The 17,922-nt window shown below is 40.5% G+C and overlaps 1 protein-coding gene across 1 annotated transcript in view; it reads left to right on the top strand.

Annotated features, from left to right (window-relative positions):
* Nucleotides 1-17,922, top strand: part of LHFPL6 (LHFPL tetraspan subfamily member 6) — a 135,974-nt gene that overhangs the window by 13,081 nt on the left and 104,971 nt on the right. The gene's annotated exons all lie outside the window — the stretch shown is intronic.

Genomic DNA, 17,922 nt, shown 5'->3' with positions numbered 1-17,922 from the left:
CTTTTTTTTGTAAGCTGTCAGTTCAGTTGTCTTGCATTGTTTCCCAATAAAGATGCCTTTGTAATATAAATTTGTATTGTTAATTTGAGAAGAACAGTTTTCTAATAAATGCAAAGTGAGAAAGTACTGAGATAAAGCCATGAATGGTCAATCTGGAATAACAGAAACTGCTTCTGAAATACAGCACCTTGTGAAAGGATATGAAACCTGCTAACATAGCAATGTATGAGAAATGGCCTTACAACTTCTGAGGAGTGCACTGCCTGACTTCTTCACAAGTCCAGGGTTTTGTCCAAGTCTGCAGACAAATGAAAGCCTATTTATGAATACTTTTAATTTTTTTTTTTTAATTGAGAGCAAACTTGATATTCAGAGCATCACAAGTCATTCAGGTCAGGCACAATACAGCTGAATGCCAGTCACTGAGAATGGTTACTAGGATGTACTAAAAAGTGCTTTGTGTTGGGGAATTTATAGAAACCAGGGTAGAGTGATGTTGAGGGACCTTTTGAGTGTATCTGTGAGAGGAAATTTATTTGTTTCAAAATTTGCTCTGATTTGGCCCAGGTGCTGCTACGTGACTACGAGCTTTGAATGTCATTTGGAGATGAGTACAATCTGTCTGGCAAATTTGTACAAACATTCCCACGTGTACCATGTTGCTTCTGTTATGGTTGTTGTTATAATGCATGAAACTCTTGAAATCCTTTGTGATAGGGGAAAGGCAGAGGCAGGTGCTGCTCCAAAAAAGTCCTCACTGAAACAAAGTCAAATGGGGAAATTAGGGAGATTTGGGTTAATTTTATTTTTACTATTATAAGAACTGATGCTGACCCATTTCTTGTGTGCTTTGTGGAGGAGTAAGTAAAGGGAGACCTCTAAATGTTGGCTTAGTAACAAGTGACAAATGTATTACTTTCAGGGGTAAAGTTCAGATGACCTTTATTCCCTTAAAAGCTCTTTTACTTCAGCTGTATCCTCAGAAAGGTATGAGCAGAGGACGGAGCAGTCAGAGGCCAGGGCATGTGCAGGTAGGGAAGCAGGGCATGGAAAGGGTTGTGAGAGGAGAGGAGCTTCACCTCCTTGTAAAACTCCATTTGCCATACCTGCAGGCAGATGGATTCTTCGGTACTGCTGACTTCCAGAGGGTATTTCAGATGTGGCAAGGGTTCTGCACAAGAAAATCAGAAACTTAAGGCTTCTGTGATATAGTGTGTTTTAGATTTCAAGGAATTCTGTTAGCTTTCAAGTTCTTTTTCTGGCACAGCAGTGAAAACATGATGAATGGTACTAAATACTGGCATAAAACTCTTTACAGCCAAGACAAGCCCTGAAACTATTGCAGGCACATTCTGCAAAATCAAGAGGTCATGGTAAAAGTCATGGCATTTTTATGAGAAATCCTTTTAAAAGAAACACAATGGCTGGCTTTGGAGAGCTTTGTTCAGTACTGGAAATCTCTCTTGCTAGAAACTTTCTCTCCAGAAAGTATTCCACCTTCACCAGCAGACCATTTAAAGGAGAATCTGGCCAATTGGGCCAGGCTACAAGTTCAAGCAGGTTGCAATGTTAAAATTCATCAGTGAGGTAAAGGCGCAGACTCTGGGCCTCTCTGTGTTGTCCAGGGCTAAGACTACTGATAAGCCCCTGAACAACTGAAGTAATGAGTGTAGCGAAGCTACACTATTACTTTTTCCAACAAAGATGGGCTGTAGAGCTTTTTTGTCCCATATCCTTAACCCAGAGTTTGAGGGATTACTCCCTCAATGAATGCAAGTAGTTCTGTTTGGGAGATCGGGCTTTTCTTATTACAATTTCAGAATAATGTTGTTATAATAATTAAGAAGTAAAATGATTCCTTCACAAGCTGCAGTGGAGTGATGCTTTGGCAACTGTTCTCCATGTGAGCACCGTGGAACAGAGTCCCTCTCCTTTGCTGGCATCATCTTCTATTTCTTATTCCCCTCTATTGACTTCATTGCCCAGGCTGTGGAAAGGGACACCATGACTGAAGATAGTTTATGCTGAGCCCGTAACAGCTCTGATTAGCTTGTTCCTCTTTTCCATAACAATTTGCAATAAAAACTGTCAGGAAAGAACCGTGCAAGGGCTGGGACAAGCCATATAGTGGAGATGGCAAATTCCATTTCATGCCACTAAGCCAGAGATCCGGTGCTAAGAACACAGGAAGCTGGGAAAATAAATACTGTAACTTTTCATCTCATGCATAAGAATTGCAGTCTGTTTTGATCTAGTGATAGAAAAAAGTCATTCTGCTTATCTCATCTAACATAGTGGCTAGTCTGATTACAAGCTTCTCTACTTGGCACTTTTTTAAATTCAATTTGGCTGCCTGTGCCCTTGGCACACAGTGGGTTTCATTAAATTTCACAGCAGTTAGTTTTCATTCCCTCTGTGACACCTTTTTATCAACATTTGACTCTAGTGTAATTTCAAGCAATTGTGCTTTTTTTTTTTCTGAAGTGCTTGTACCATAATAATTTGGCAGAGCAGGTGGGGGAAGACAATTCAGACACTGTTGCAAATCTCTGTACAAAAGTAATATATGAGAAGCCAGGTCAGCTTGCAAGTGTTTTTCACGTATGACAGCAAAAATGAGCTGCTTCCCTTTCTGTATCATTGAAGACTGTCAAAGTGCAGTTAAAGAGCTTGCTGTAAGAGGCAAATTTTATTTCCTTCAAACTAATCACAGCTTCATTTTAAAAGCAGACCTAGTGGACTGTTGCTGGATTGATGACCCAAGGTTGTTAGACAAGCCTGCAACCCAGACTGCTTAGCAAGTCTGTGTGAGTTTCCTTATCAAAAACAGATGAAGAGGTTGGTATGGTAGGAAGGTGTGTGTGTATATGGGCATAGGAATACAGACAGCAAGTGCAGCATTTTTTCCCTTTTAGTGTTGGATGCTCAGTTTTTGGTAGGTGGGGTGAGGCAAGACAAGCACCCCAGCACGGGCCTGGCATCTCTTGTCTCCCATGCAGGGCGACGCTTTCTCCAGACAGATACTGGGCAGATTTTTACAGCTATGAGTGGTTTTGCCAAAGTATAAGTGGTTTTCAGGTGCACTCTAAAAGGTCTTTATTTGCAGAGTGTAATGCTAGCCCTTTTTCATTCTGCCAAGCTGAACTTCCAAAAATAATGTGTTATGGTTTCTCAGTAAAATTTTAAAAAGTACCTAATTAAAAATTAATTCAAAGTGAAGCTTAAAAGTTCTTAAAAGTGAGCTCTGCATTCTGAGATGACTCAGAGACCAACAGATCTGCACCTCACTGCCAAGGCAAGGGCAGCCAAGCTTGGGAAACCATAAATTATTTTCAGAATGAGACTTTCAATTGAGGAAACTTTTCCTTATGCCATTTAGAAGGTGTTGGTTCTTGTCCTTTCAGTTTTACTAATTGAATGTCTTGCTTTCCTCCTGGAGACCCTAAGGTCTCTGCAGTGCCCCTGTAGGCAAAGGGTTTCCAAATGTACACAGTCTTGAGCATCCTGAAACAAGTCAGTTTTTTCTTAAACACCTCAGGAAAACTGGGGATTATGGACAGCTCCCCACCTTCTTTGTAGGAGAGACCTTTGTGCTCTGTACTTGTGGTGGGAGAATATCTGCTGGGAATTTTCCTCAAGGTACCCCCCTTCCATGGCGGTTCCCCATGTGATGGGACTGGTCAATCCCACTGGCACAACACTTTTTGGTGGATAGGCTGACTGTAGTTCACATCTCAGTCAGTGTCTTGAGTTCCCTGAGAAGGAGGAGGCTTGGCTGTTCCAAGAAAGCAAGGGGATCTTTGTGGCAGTGACTCCAAGCATCCCCTGTGTCTCTGAAGGGCAGTGGCTGCTGCAGGGTCTGTCTGCTCCAGCTGCCCCTTCGGACCCATGAGCCGTGTACCCAGCCAGTGCAAATTGTCACAGTGCCATTGAAATCAGCCCTGACTTGGGTCTGGCTGGAAAAGATGGCCTCACCCTTTCTTCTGGGAATGGCCTTTCCAGAGCACAGTTTTCAGTGCATGAACCTCTGGCTACGGACTGAAAGCTCATTTTGGTTTTTCCAGGTTGGCTGAGTACATTGGTTGGCTGGTTTATGGATGAAGGTGTAGCTCATAGTTTCTGTGAGCTTTTTTCCGTACTAAGCTGAATATAAGAATACAAATTATTCTTTGTTTTAGCATGAAGCCTTGAAGTACAGAATCTTGGTGTTTCCAGCACAAAATGTGCCAGTGTAAGTAGCAGACCTAATACAGTGTAGCAGACTGTTCAGCAATAAAATTGCTCTGGGGGAAGTTTCTTCCTCTTCCACAAAATTAATGAGCATTTCATATCTTGAAGTCTGGAGATTCCTATAAATTTTATACCTAGCATAATGGTAGAGGTTTAAACCACAGAAATCGCATTATGATTATGATCTAATTATGCAAGACACAGGATTTTTGATCCCTGTATGGGCCATTCACTTAAGAGGGGACTCAATGATCCTTGTGTGTCCCTTCCAACTTAGCAAATGGTTGTTATTCTGTGATTCTGTGATTGGTTTTTTTTTGGACATCAATATTTTGAGAGAATTTTTTTTTTTACCAATGTGGCCAGTGGCAGCTCTGAAGGAGTAAATAGCAGAAATATTATTTGAGAATTAAAATTAATGCATATCTTAGAAGAGTTATATCTTCATGTTTTTGTCTTAGAGGACTTTAATAGAAGGCCACATCCTTTTGCTTCAAGATGATCACTTGACCCTGTAGGCCTAGAGAGAAACAAGAGTGCCAATGCCACGTGGATCCTGACAGATGTCTCTGAGTACTTACAGGCCTTAATATATATGCAATCTATGGATATTTGAAAACTGATGAACATTTCAAAACCTGAGTTTAAGTTATACTTGGTATTTCAGTGGTGTCAAGGCAAAATTAATCAGAGCTCAAAAGATATGCACTCTTACTGACATGCTAGTGACAGTGAAAATATAAACCACTGGGAAGTATCCTGCTGAAAGACAGACTCTAAACTGGATTTTGGAAGAGGATCTGCAAAACTGGCTTACTGCCATGGACAGACTCTGAGGTGGTGTCTAATAGTGTTGCTGGCATTTAGTGACTAAGGTACCAGCTTAAATGACTCAGGGCTCTGACAAGTTATATGTCCTGTAATAAGTCACTGAAAATCTTCTTACTTGTGAAACATTAACATATTAAATATGCAAACTAATCTCTTGAAACAGTTCAGATAAGCAGCATTTTTAAATGTACTCAATCAAGTGCTTTTCAGCCAATGAAGCTCAGCAAGCAAATGCTTTCATCTCAGTGGCTCTCATGAGAATGGTCAAAATTTATACCTGGTCGTGATTTTAGGCTGTGTGACTCTCTGTCTTTGTAGTAAAAATAAGAGAGCAGAATTAATATTTTCCCTATTAGTTTTGTTTGTCTTTGTTTTAAATAGGTCAGCAATAACCTTTATAAATTTCAAAAGATGTTAATTCAGCCTCTGTGAAAGCTGTTAGGATTCAGTTTGAAAAGCATCAGATCAAATAGGATGCCTTTTCAGAAATCATGCTTTCTATTTGTTACATGAAATAGAACCTAAATGAGGGATTAGCAGTGGTTTTGCTTTAATAGCACCAAGTACCTGTAGGAAAATATGACAGACTCTGTGTCTGCAGAAGGGTGTCTCTCTTTCCCAACAGAAGGATGGTGTAGCCTGTCTGTCTGTTGTGAAGCTGGCCATCATTTTTAGGTGGAGAGGAACCTTCAGATAATTGTTTAATTAGTTTTGAAACTACAAATCTTTTGCCATACTTTTGTTCTGGAAAAAATATCCAGTGAACATGGCAAAAGTAAATAATAAAGAGAATCTGCACAGAATCAGCTGCCACTGCAAACACTAAAACCAAAGCTAAAGAAGATCCAGGAGGGTATGAAGTTTGGGGTGGAGGGGGGGTTGGACTTAATTTGTTTCTTCCCCCCCTAACTTTTTATATTTTTCTGCTTGCTCTTTGTGAGAATTGTCTTAATTTAGACTTTGGCAAGAGCATAACAATCTCCTCTACTTTCACTAGCCTCTGAATTCAGAACTTAGTGACCTGTGTACTGATCCATTGGCACAGTGACTTGGATTTTATCTAACATCTGGAAACCATTCATGTCTCTCTCATGAAATCTCTTTGATTCCTCTTCACATTTCCCCCTTCTTCTCCCAGGACACTCTTTGAAGTACTTTATGCCATATCCAGCAAGCATTCCTTAGTATGCTACTAAGGAAGTGGTGGCATACTAAGATGGTATGGTTGCTTTTGTTCCCATTTAAATCCAGACTACTTAGATTCTCTTTAAAATATCAGAGATTTTTCTTAACCTCTGAAGACACAAGGACACAAGGACAATGGAGAGTCTTCTGTCGTTCAAACATGGTGAGAGGTGCTGTTTCCAAACTGGGAATATGAGTCCACTTTGAAAATAGACTGGGATTGCTGCAAACCAAAGGGACTGGTAGTGTGGTTTTCAGAGATCTTGAACAGTGGATAAGTGAGAATGGGAAGCAACTGTTGCCACAGGACTATGATTTCAGCAGTTCTGAATGTGAATTCACAAGTTGCAATCAGATTTTTTTATTGCAGTCTACCTTCAAGTACTCACAAAGACAGAGACAGGTGCATCTTTAACGAAGCTAATCAGTCTATGAGGTGGATGAGTTGGGCAAAACAGGATGGAAAAATAGGAGAGATTTGAGGGAGAATAAGACTGCATAATTATTTTTTTCCTTCACTATTTGAGTACACAGTTTGATGTAATCTCTGGCAAAGCTGATTGACAGAATTCTATATTGTAAGTTATAGAAGTATCTTTCTGGAAAATCTTTATCTTCTTAGTACCTCAGCACAGATGCAAGGAATAATCTTCCCTTTTACGGTTAGGAGGCTAGAAACTTATTGGAGGTTATATTTACAGAAGTGTTGAATGGAGGCCTTCCAAGTCTTAGGTTCAAGCATAGCCACTGACCCAGCTGTCATGTGCTGCTTCCTTACAGTAGTTCATGACTAAAGGATTATCTGCCTGGCATTTTTGAGGCAGATGGAAATTTATACTGTGTGCAGCCTGAGCTGATGGTGACTTTGCAGTGTTGGTCACAAGCTAAGGCAGACTGTTTCTCAAGGCAATTTACCCTGTTGAGCTCCTTGCTGCCATAATTAAATGGCTTTGTGTAGTCCAGCTGTGCAGAAGGCATATCCCATCTGAAAGACACAGCTAATTTTCTTTCCTTTGTGAAGCTTTTCTTGCAATGATGAATACTATCCCATGGTTCAAAAGAGGTCATGGCTTCTTTTATGTACAAAGATTATATATGCTTGTTTAGACGACTGGTTTTCAACTTTTCCTGTCTGGTTGACTCGCTAGACGGCTGGAAAGCATGGCTGAACTTGCTGCGCTTAGTTACCTTGTGACACCTTCTGTGGTCTTGGCTTACTCCCACTGAGAGACTATTTTAGAAAATAAAACATTTTCCATGGATATATTTGTAGGTTGGAGCTGCTTTGTTATGTGTGAGTTTTTTTAAGGACATTTTATTTTCCCTGTGTACAAAGAATGGTAGTCCTGTAAACTTCTGGCCAGAAAAACAAGCAAACATGCAAGCAAGGAATAGATCTGCCAAACAGATCAGGAAGGAGATTTTGGATCAGAGACCTCGTAGGGCCTTTAAGTAGTTGTCTTATGTATCTGTAAAATATACAATACCTGCACTTTTATTCTGTTATGTAGATATGTATTTGGAGGGTTAAGGCAACGTGGATTATACATTCTTTCAAAAGCTTTGTTCGGGTATTTTGTCCCACTTTCTAACTGGATCTTTCACAGGAGCGATGAATAGCTCTGCAGATTACCTGGCACTGAACAAACAATACTTTGCAGCAGGCTACACAGCGTCATATCTACAAAGAAAGAAACATTTAAGACCAGTGGTGGACTGGGGCACCTGATGGGAAATCAGTGCTTGGAAGCTGATGGAGAATTTACCATTTGTAGGAGTGGGACCTTGATACACGGAGCCACACAGTGACTTGGAGTCTACATGTGATAGCTGAAGAAGGACCAAGGCATTGATACATCTCACTGCAGAAACTACAAGAAACCCTGTGTAGCTGGGCCTGCCAGGCAAGACCTAGCACAGCTAAAGTGACCCTCTGGCATGTCCCAGTGATTGGATCTCTGTGGGGCTGTGGCTGCAAAGAACAGGGGAAGCTCTTTTACATTCTGTGAAATAAGATAAAGTGCCAAACAACAGAGTTTTGTGATAATGTGATTGCAAGATTAATTGGCACATGCATTAGCAAAGGACACAGAAAATTTGCATTTGCCTGTGAGAAGAGTGAGTCAGAAAGACTTTGTACCTGTTTCCTATTATACATGTGTCACACGTATTTAATATTTTTAGTTTAATACTTCACTTCATTGTTTTCTTGATTATTTTAATTTTCTGAACTACCTCAGTGTGAAAACATATCACAGAAGACGCTGATACTTTTTATTTATGTAAGATGCTTAAATTATACTTCTGAAGTTACTTACCCAGCGTTTTATTTATCTCACAGTCATAATTATTTAGTGCCTCCTCCATCTGCTTTTATTTAATTATGACTGTATAGACAGCAGCCACAAAGATAAGCCTCTTCAGGTTGATCTGTTGCACAGAGAGCTTTCTGTACACTGTAATGAGCCTGCTTGACACCTGGCAATTAAACAGAATAGACTTTTTTTTTTGCTATTCAGGAGAGTTGGCGTGATATCAGGCATGCAGTGATGTGACTTGGTTCTCACATGTGGGGCAGACTCTCCCTGGCAGTATGAAAAGGACAGGTGAAATAAATTAGAGAGTTGCCAGCTGCTTTAAACAGCCCTGTTCAGCTCCATAACCGGGTCTTGTCAAATGTCTGGAATTTGATACATTTTTGTTTGAATGTCTTCTTCAGCCTTTTCAGCTGTTGCCAGAGAGAACCTCCTACTGAACTTCTTGCTGCTTAAAATTCAAGAGTGCTTTCAACTCCCCCTCTAAGGCAGGGTTTGTTACAGAATAAAGATATTCCTTATCATGCTACTTATTTAATATATCCTTTTTGATCCTGTAAAGAGTGGTGGAGAGACTGGAGTCTGTGTATGCCCGTTGGCTAAAATTACACTCTTCCACACCTGTTTATTGCTAGGACAATATCATTGATTCCCATGGGATTTCCCCAGGTTCACTGCTCGTGTAACCAAAATCCAGATATGCACCTGCCTGTTTTCTGGGCACATAGGCACAACCCCGGTTCCCTTTGCAAAGGAATGGTTTTGACCAGTGTGGGTGATTTCTCTTTAGCCTTGAGTGTATCTTAACTCTTCATGGGTGTGACTTGGATCTACAGTTGCTAAGGTCAATGAAAATAAAAGTTTAATTAAAAGTTAATTGACAGTTTTATCACTAAAAATATATGCATTGTGTGTACACAAAAGTAATAGTTTGCCTTTCCTTTTCATTATTATACCTTTCGTTCTGTGAGCAATGTCCTTTAAATTAGTGTTGTGACTTTGAGCCGCTATCGATTTCCAAAACTGCATTTATTTTGTACTTTAAAGAAGCAAACATAGTAATTAATCTAACAGTAGGATAAAATCTGTTTATTTTGATCCAAACATTGGAAAAATTTTTTGAACTTAACCTTAAAACAATGATGAATCGGCCTTATTTCTCAGTGGTTTCTAATGTGACTTGGATCTGCTCTGCCTTAATCCTCATCATGCCATTCAGCTACCCACTGTGAAATAAAAAAGGCAGCTCCCAGAGGGAAAGACAGCAAAAATTGCTTTCAAAACTTGCTTTTTAAAAATAATTTGCAAGAAATTATAACTTTTTTTGAAAGGCTTTTTTTAATGCTCCTTTCTTCTTGGTCACATTTTTCTGGTGTTTTTATTAGCAAACGAGTGCTGCTTCACTCATCCCAGTAATAAGAGTATTTCAGCCCAGATTCATAGCTACAAATACACACTGGCCACTACTCACAGACCTTGTGCAACTTCCTGGATGCATGAAGGGAGAGCAATGGACATTGTCTACCTTGATTTTAGCAATGATTTTGACGCTGTCCCTCACAACATCCTCATAGGCAAACCCAGGAAGTGTGGACTGGATGATTGGACAGGGAGGTGGATTCTAAATGGCAGGTCCCTGAGGCTCATAATCTGAGGCACAGGATCTAGTTGGAGGCCTGTTACGTGTGGTGTCCCCCAGGTTAAATTGTGTGCCCAATATTGTTTCACCTACTCATCAATAACTTGGGTGAATGCATAGATGCCTTTTCGGAAAGTTCTGACACAAAGCTGGGAGGAGTGGCCCTTCAGCGACCCTCCACAAATTGGAGAGCTGGGCAGAGATGAACTGTCTGGAGTTCAGCAAAGGCAAATGCAGGGTCCTACACCTGGGGAGGAGTCACCCCATGCACCAGGACAGGATGGGGGCTGACCTGCTGGAAGGCAGCTCTGTGGAGAAAGACAGCAAGCTGTCAAAGAGCAGCATCTCCTTGTGGCCAAGAAGGTCAATTGGATCTTGGGGCACCTTAGGAAGAGCATTGCCAGCAGGTCGAAGGAGGTTGTCTTGCTGCTCTACTCAGCCCTGCTGTGTCCAGTTTGGGGTGCTGTGTCCAGTTCTGGGCTCCTTGGCACACTGGAGACAGGGAGCTCCTGGAGCAGGTCCAGGGGAGGGCAACAAAGATGATGAAGGAACTGGAGCATCTCTCTTGTGAGGAAAGGCTGAGGGAGCTGGGCCTGTTCAGCCTCAAGTGACAGCTGAGAGAGGACCCCATCTATATTTAAGAACCTGAAGGAAATATGAGGATGGAACCAGGCTCTTCTCAGTGGTGCTGAGCACTAAGACAAGAGGCAACGGGCAGAAACCAATGAACAGGAGGTTCAACCTGAATATAAGGAAGAATTTCCTTAGTTTGCTGGTGTCTGAGCACTGGAACAGATTGTCCAGAGAGGCTGTGGAGTCTCCCTCACTGGAGATATTCAAGAACTGCCTGGACACAATTCAGTAAAATTTGCTCAAGGATGATCCTGATTGACCATGGAGTTTACACCAGATGAGCCACTGTGGTCCCTTCCAACATTACCAATTCTGTGATTCTATGAGATGAAGGGAGCTTCTGGAAAGTAATTGAAGCCTGGATACCCCAAAGACACCATATTGATCAGCCTGGAATTTTGGGTCTTCTGCTGTTTCACTTCAGTCTTTCCCAAAGTGGCTAAAGACATCTTTTCTTTGACATAATTTGAATCCCTTTCTTTGCACTGATCAGCAATGTCACCTGCTGGTTTTGTACTTGTGTGCATCAGATTACAATGTATGTTTTAGTAATTTCTGTCCTCTTCAAGAGGTAAGCCCTTGGTGCTTCCTAGTACACTTTGGAAAAATATTATGGGCATCTAGTTCTCATGTTGTTTTCTTTTTCAAGCCATTTATTGCTTGAAATACCAGTGCAATAAATAGCAAGCTCAGTAGTCAGACAGGAAATTCCTCAAAACTTGTACCTTATGTTCTGATCAGTTTGAGCCAGCATGACCAGATGCAGGGGGGCATCCTGCAGGTCATCCTGATCCTGCAGCCCACCAGCTTTCCACCGCCCTACCACATCAGGAACTGTGCTGCCTAAAAATTGACTTGGAAAAAAAAGAGTTATTTTTAGCTGGATCAATTCCCCTGTTTGATTCCCAGCATGGCTGCATAAATGTTTGTGCTGGCACAATTGAAAGGATGCTGTGAGAGTAGGAATGAGCAGTCCCAGATCAGAGGAGGAGGATGCCAGGAACTGCATGCACCACCAAAATATTGTCTGTGCACTTGGAACCTTGAGGCGTGACCTTCATTGGAGCATCTGTGGAGACCTAAAAGGGCTAGTATGTAGCACTATATGTAAATGCAGGTGATGATGAATGTGGAAAGTGAATGTTTTCTGCCAGAACACTTGAGAAGCAGCGGTTGGAGTTATAGAGCAAGAAGTTTTAACAGAGCCTTGCTGAACCTGAGGCTTTTTTTTTTTTTACATGATCGTCACAGAAACAGCAGGGTTGTCTCTCATTGCCAGATTTTCCTAAGTACACACTGCAAGTGAGAAATACATGTGATAAACAAGGTTAGGTGCTTAATTGCTTAGAAAGGAAATAACTTCTATTACATTTTATTTTTTCAATGGCAGCTTTTAGGTTCTCTACCCTGTAGCCTCTGTGACCAAATCCTTAGTCACAGCTCCAGGCTGCAGAACATTGTCATTATTCAGTGGTTAATGCAGAGATTTCAGTAATCCTCAGGGGGTAGGTTAAAAAAAATGAAAAAAAGGAAGAAAGAAGCTTCCTGCTGATGAGATTTTCAAAGTCAGAGTTTATGCACTGTATATTTAATGAGCACAGGTGAAGCAATTTTATTGTTTCTTTCCAGGATTGTATGAACCTCGTATTCAGGAGTTCTTTTCAGTGGGGTTCCTGTACCCAACATTTAAACAGTACTTTCTGGAGGGAAGCAAATAGATCTGAAATTTCAAGTAATGGATCTTTCTAATGCAGTTTTTCAGGATTAATTTTGCATGTAATCATGATGCAGTTTGGCTTCCCCAGCAACACCGAATGCTGTAATACATCACTGTGCTTTTCTCTGAGAGCTGATTGTTACTTAATTCCTGCAGCCAGGTTATGAAAATTTAAAGCTTTTTCTCTTCAAAGTATACTCTCATAAAAAAGGCATTTTTCAGAGCCACATCAGCTGAAGTGTTTTTGTTATTATGCTTGGGTGCTTTATGGTGCTGTTAGCATCCTCCTAACATACTATACCAAAATGATCCATTATGCCATGTTAGTAGCTTCGCTATTTAATCTGCCTTGCATGTGTTTTCTTGTATTTTAAACTTGGTCTTCTAAATGTAACCATCTTCTCTTTGTGGGTGTAAAACCCACAAAGAACATGTTCACTGTGGATTGCAATAGCTAACGTTTTTTGTTTACAAAAGGAAGAATGGCAGGGGTATCTATGTTCCCAGGGACTTTGATCCTCTGGAATCTTTCTGTTTGCAAATAATGGAGCAGGAGGTGTCAGCAGCTCCAGAAATCTTACCAAGTTACAAAGAATTGCACTGTTTTCCCAGAGTGAATGGAATCCATGCGGTATGTTATTTGAGCACTGCCAATTAAGATGACTATTCCATGTGTCTGCAAACATAGGACCCCCTTGCAGAGACCCAGTGGATTTCAAATCTCTCCCTTAAGATGCCTTGCAGTGTTATTTCTTTACACATCTCTTCTTTGGTCTGCTCTATATTTGCTTGCTTGAAGTCCAGTCTGATGTCTGACTCTGGCAGGTAACTATATAATTTTCAGAAGAATAAAAATATCAAAGCCACAATACCAAAATGACAGCGAAGTTCAGTGTGCTCTATTTTAGCCTTCTCCTCCCATTTCTAATTTGCAATGGGCTGCTGAAGTTAGCCTCTACCGCATGGCTGCCCATTGTGAAGCTGGTGCCCACAATCACTTGCTTTTTCTATGGAACCAGTGGGGCACAAGGGGAATTTCATGATCTCAGTGACAGTGATAACAATGCAGAGTCAGATCCCGACATTCAGGAAAGCTGGTGTTGAAACTTGGCAGTGAAACAAAAAGAGCCCAGTCTTAAACCTCTGTGATAAATTATCCTAGCACTTAGAATTAAATGTGGAGTTGTTTTTAAAACATGCAGGGTGTCTTACACTGGAGTGGGTCATTCTGAAATATTCTATTTCAGAATAGTTACTTGATATTTGTGTATCCTGTACTTCAACAAGGGTTGCACAAGCAGTTTTAAACACTTCATGATAATGTCTTAAAGCATGCCATAAACATAGCAGAGCAGCTTCTTTACAGGCAATGACTTTCCAAAAACAGTATCTCACTACTCTGAAAGGCTGTTCTAGACCCTTGGTCCTTTGGTGGTTGGAAGTCTTCTCCTAATCTTCAGAATGAATTTATGTATTCTTAATACAAACTTGTTTGCTCTTGGGCCAATGTTGAACCTTAGGTTATATATTGTTTTCCCCCTCTGCTCTAAGCTGCTCTGATGTATTTATATAAACAGTAATTTCAGCTCAAATTTAACTTCCCTTGTTTCCTTCTGTTCTTTTTTGTTTAAAATCATGGGTAGTTTCACCTCCTCTTTTGAGACAGGGTTTGCAGTCGTCTGTCTCACTCTGTTAGTCCTTGACAATCCTGCACAAGTTTGTTGCTCCTGTTATTAATTTTTGCATCCCTCGGTTTTTCAGGTGAATGTTTTCAGCCATCGGTTGGGGTGCTCTATGCAGTGAAGGGAGATAAGCCTCTCCAGTAGGAGCTTGGTCCCACCTGTGTCACATCCCATCTATATTAAGAGTGAATATATAGTTTGGGGGTGCTTCTGGTCAGTGTAGAGAGAGCCTGGACAATTAGCTCAAATAAAATGCTTCAGTTTTAGCTAAAGTTTGATGAGATGAATCCTGCTGCCTCTGGACAACCTTATTTGGTAGCAGTCAGTCTCTTGCAAGACCAGGGGATGATCTATGAGTACATCCATGTCACACATGGATATGATTCTCCTCCTTCAAGCTGGCTTCATAGGGCATGAAAACACCTTGCAATCTTTTTAAGAATCAGTTCAATGACACCATGGCATAATGGTTTATCATCTGTTATGCTCCACTGCACTGAGTACATCCCATAGGACAACTCTAGACAGAGGTGGTTGCCTGCTGTCCATGTGGAAGGTCTGTTCCCCTGATTGATTATCCTTCTGCTTTTCACACTTCAGATCATCCCTGCATAAGAGAGCTCTGCCTGATGAATGCTAATATTGGCATTACAGGTTGTGCCTTATTTAACTTCCGGCTCACATTACTAATTTTCTTACGTCAGTTTAAGATCTTCACTGGATGGCCCCGTGTCTGTACATTTAAATGATAGGAAACTGTGAACTTGCTCTCATGGATAGTGACAGCATCCTTTGTTCACTAATAAGGCTTGGCAATTAATTGTGAAACTTGTGTCTGCACAATAAATTATTCAGCACACGTGTGGCATGTAAGCCCCATGTTCTGGATTCAGTAGATCTTTCTTTGAGTCTCACTCCATAGGCATAAAATTATGCCATGAATGAAAGAATGCTTGAAAAAAGGACTCAAGTGTGATGCCTTGCCAATGTAGTTTGTTAATGTCTGAACAAGTGTAGTTGAGTTTCAATTATTTATGATAATATCTTCTAGCCTGCCAATAAAATAGTGTAATAGGTTTTTGAAAAGTAATGAATTCCTACAAATATGAGATCTTGTTACTAACATAAATTAAAACTCTGCTGAGAAGTGGGATGAGTACTACCCTTGAGGGTAAAGGGGTTGTTGAGTTCTTTAAATGTGTGGATTTGCAAAATGAGAATTAATGAGCTGTTATTATTTATAGAAGCAACATCTGATCAGTGTTTCCTCATAATTCATACCTCCCAAAACCTGGATTTACTTTGCTTTGTCTCAGCTAAAGGCTTTAGACTCAGCAATATTTCTTCTACAGAAACAAGATTCAGCAGTATTTTAAACAGGTTCTCCATTTTATGTTAGAATAATTACTCCTGATTTATGTTCTGCTTTGCATACAATGGGTCCAGTCCCTACTTAAAATTCTTGTAGTCCCATTCATGTGAAAGAGTCTTTTAACAGTTCAGAGGCAGAACAAGGCAGCTGAGGAGATGCCTGAGACCTGGACTCAGACCAGAGACTTCCTTTGTGGTCCTGACCAAGACTCCTAGGGTGCATTCATCCACCTGCAAGACAAGATAGCTGGATACCTGATCTGTCTCTACACTCAAAGGAGAGAACAGATCATCAATCAGAGGCTACTATTTATACCCTAAATAGTTGTCCTAGATGATGAAGGCTTTATCATTTGTCTGTGCTGTGGTATTTGGTGCTCTGCTTCATGGTGCTCTTTCATGAGTGCCAGAAACTTGCCTGAAAGTCACTCAGCTTTGGTGGTGATTCCTCACTGAGAATTATTTCTTAAGTAATAGAGAAATTTTTAAATGCATTTTTTGTGTAAGTATCTTTGATAATATTTGGCTTATGGTAGGTAATTCCTAGCACAGCTGCAATTGCATCTTGTCTGTATTGCTGTATCTGTAGTGCTTATCTATACTGCTATCCCTATATAAATAAAGGAGCCATGCCAGTGAGTTTGGCACCAGGAAGAAGTGGAAGGTGGTACACCATGACATACACTTTTATATGCTATGTCTGCATCATCAGTGCTATCCCAGCACCTCTGGCTATGTTTTGTACTGTCTGAGAGAGTGAAGTACCTGAATCACAAAGCTCCACCACTTCAGAGTCCTCCTTTAGTGCTGATTTCTAAGCTTTAGCCTCTGTGAATATTTCTGGTCCATAATCTTATTACCTAAACACTCCTATATTGAACAGTCTGAGTCACTTATCATGCTGTAAACTAATTTATTCCAGTCTCTTCTGAATGTGTTTGCTTTTGTGTTCTGGTGGATAGAAATATCTCTGTGCTTTCTGCCTCTCACTGCTGGCATCTCATCTATTTCTGCCACTTCCCAGGCTGGCTGGTATTCTCAGAGAGCTGCTGTTTCCTTCACTGAAAACAACCCATATTTCTCTCTGCATTTCCTGGCTTGTTCCTAGTTCTACTTTTGCTCTCCTTTTAATTTTCTCTTTAGTCTTAAGTATATTTTCTTTCTGTATCCCCAAGATGATATTTAGTGGTTTCCTTGATGGTTCAGTTCTCTGTTCGTATGCCATATTACAATAACCCTAACTCAGATATGTAGGTGTCTTTTCCTATTATTACCATTATTATGTCTGCCACATTCATTACCAACTGGCAGCCACAAGCTTTACATACTAAATAGTTTTCCCCTCAAATACCCTTTACTTCTCCTCTCTCAAGTTTATTTTCCTCTCAGTGTATGGGACAAATTACGTGTGTAACTACATTAATGACAATGGGAGCTATGAGTGTAAATCTCCCTTGTGCTGAAAGGAGAATGGGCCCCCAAGTCTCCTGTCATCTAGGATGCATCCTCGTGGGCTTTCTCAGTGCTTCCCCTTTGGGGTTTCCCCTGTCCTCTCCCCCTGGCACAGAATATGCAGCTTGCAGGGAAAAATGTGGCACAAGTCATGGTGAATTAAGCAGATATCAAAATCCCTAGTGAAGAATGGGTAAGCTATGCTGAAAAAGTGCAGAAAACAGACAGGCACTAAGGAGGATGAATGCAAGCTCTGCCTTGAATAATTAAATGAAACATAAATAAAACAGTGACATGATTTGTTTCCCCACTTACCTCATGAATAGGAGACACCAGTTTTCATTGTTCCTTACTGGAAGGGAAGCATCAAGTTCAGTGATGTTACTCCTGATTTGCAGTGAAGAAAGTGAAAAAAAAGGCTTCATTTTGAGAGATGATATTGAGGGAGTTGTTGGAGAATAATGAAGCTACTGAACTGACTAAAGTCTCCTGTTACAGCCTGGTATATATCAGGGCAGAACTCACACTTTGCCTTTATGATAAATTAGTATTTATTCTGGAGCAAATATATCTATTATGGTACTAATATGTTTCATGAGTGAGATGGGAGACTGAACCATGACAGAAAGAAAACTGCAAGAAAGTTAATTTATTTGGCATGGTAAAGAAGGCTATTCTGTGAGGTATAGCAGATTATAATATAAGAAATAGTGTCATGTGGCAATGTTAGTAGTGTGCTTTAACATAACTGAAGCAAAAAACCTGGCCACACTGAAGTATATCTTGAAGGGTTTTTTAATGTGTTTTTCTTCAGAGATCATAAACAAGCCACTGAATATTGCTTTTTGCACATGGTGGAAGGCAATA

The sequence above is a fragment of the Ammospiza caudacuta genome, chromosome 2 (assembly GCF_027887145.1).
Source record: "Ammospiza caudacuta isolate bAmmCau1 chromosome 2, bAmmCau1.pri, whole genome shotgun sequence".
In the NCBI taxonomy this organism is placed as follows: domain Eukaryota; kingdom Metazoa; phylum Chordata; class Aves; order Passeriformes; family Passerellidae; genus Ammospiza; species Ammospiza caudacuta.
Note: the sequence above shows the minus strand (reverse complement) of the source record. Positions and strands in the feature narration are given on the sequence as shown.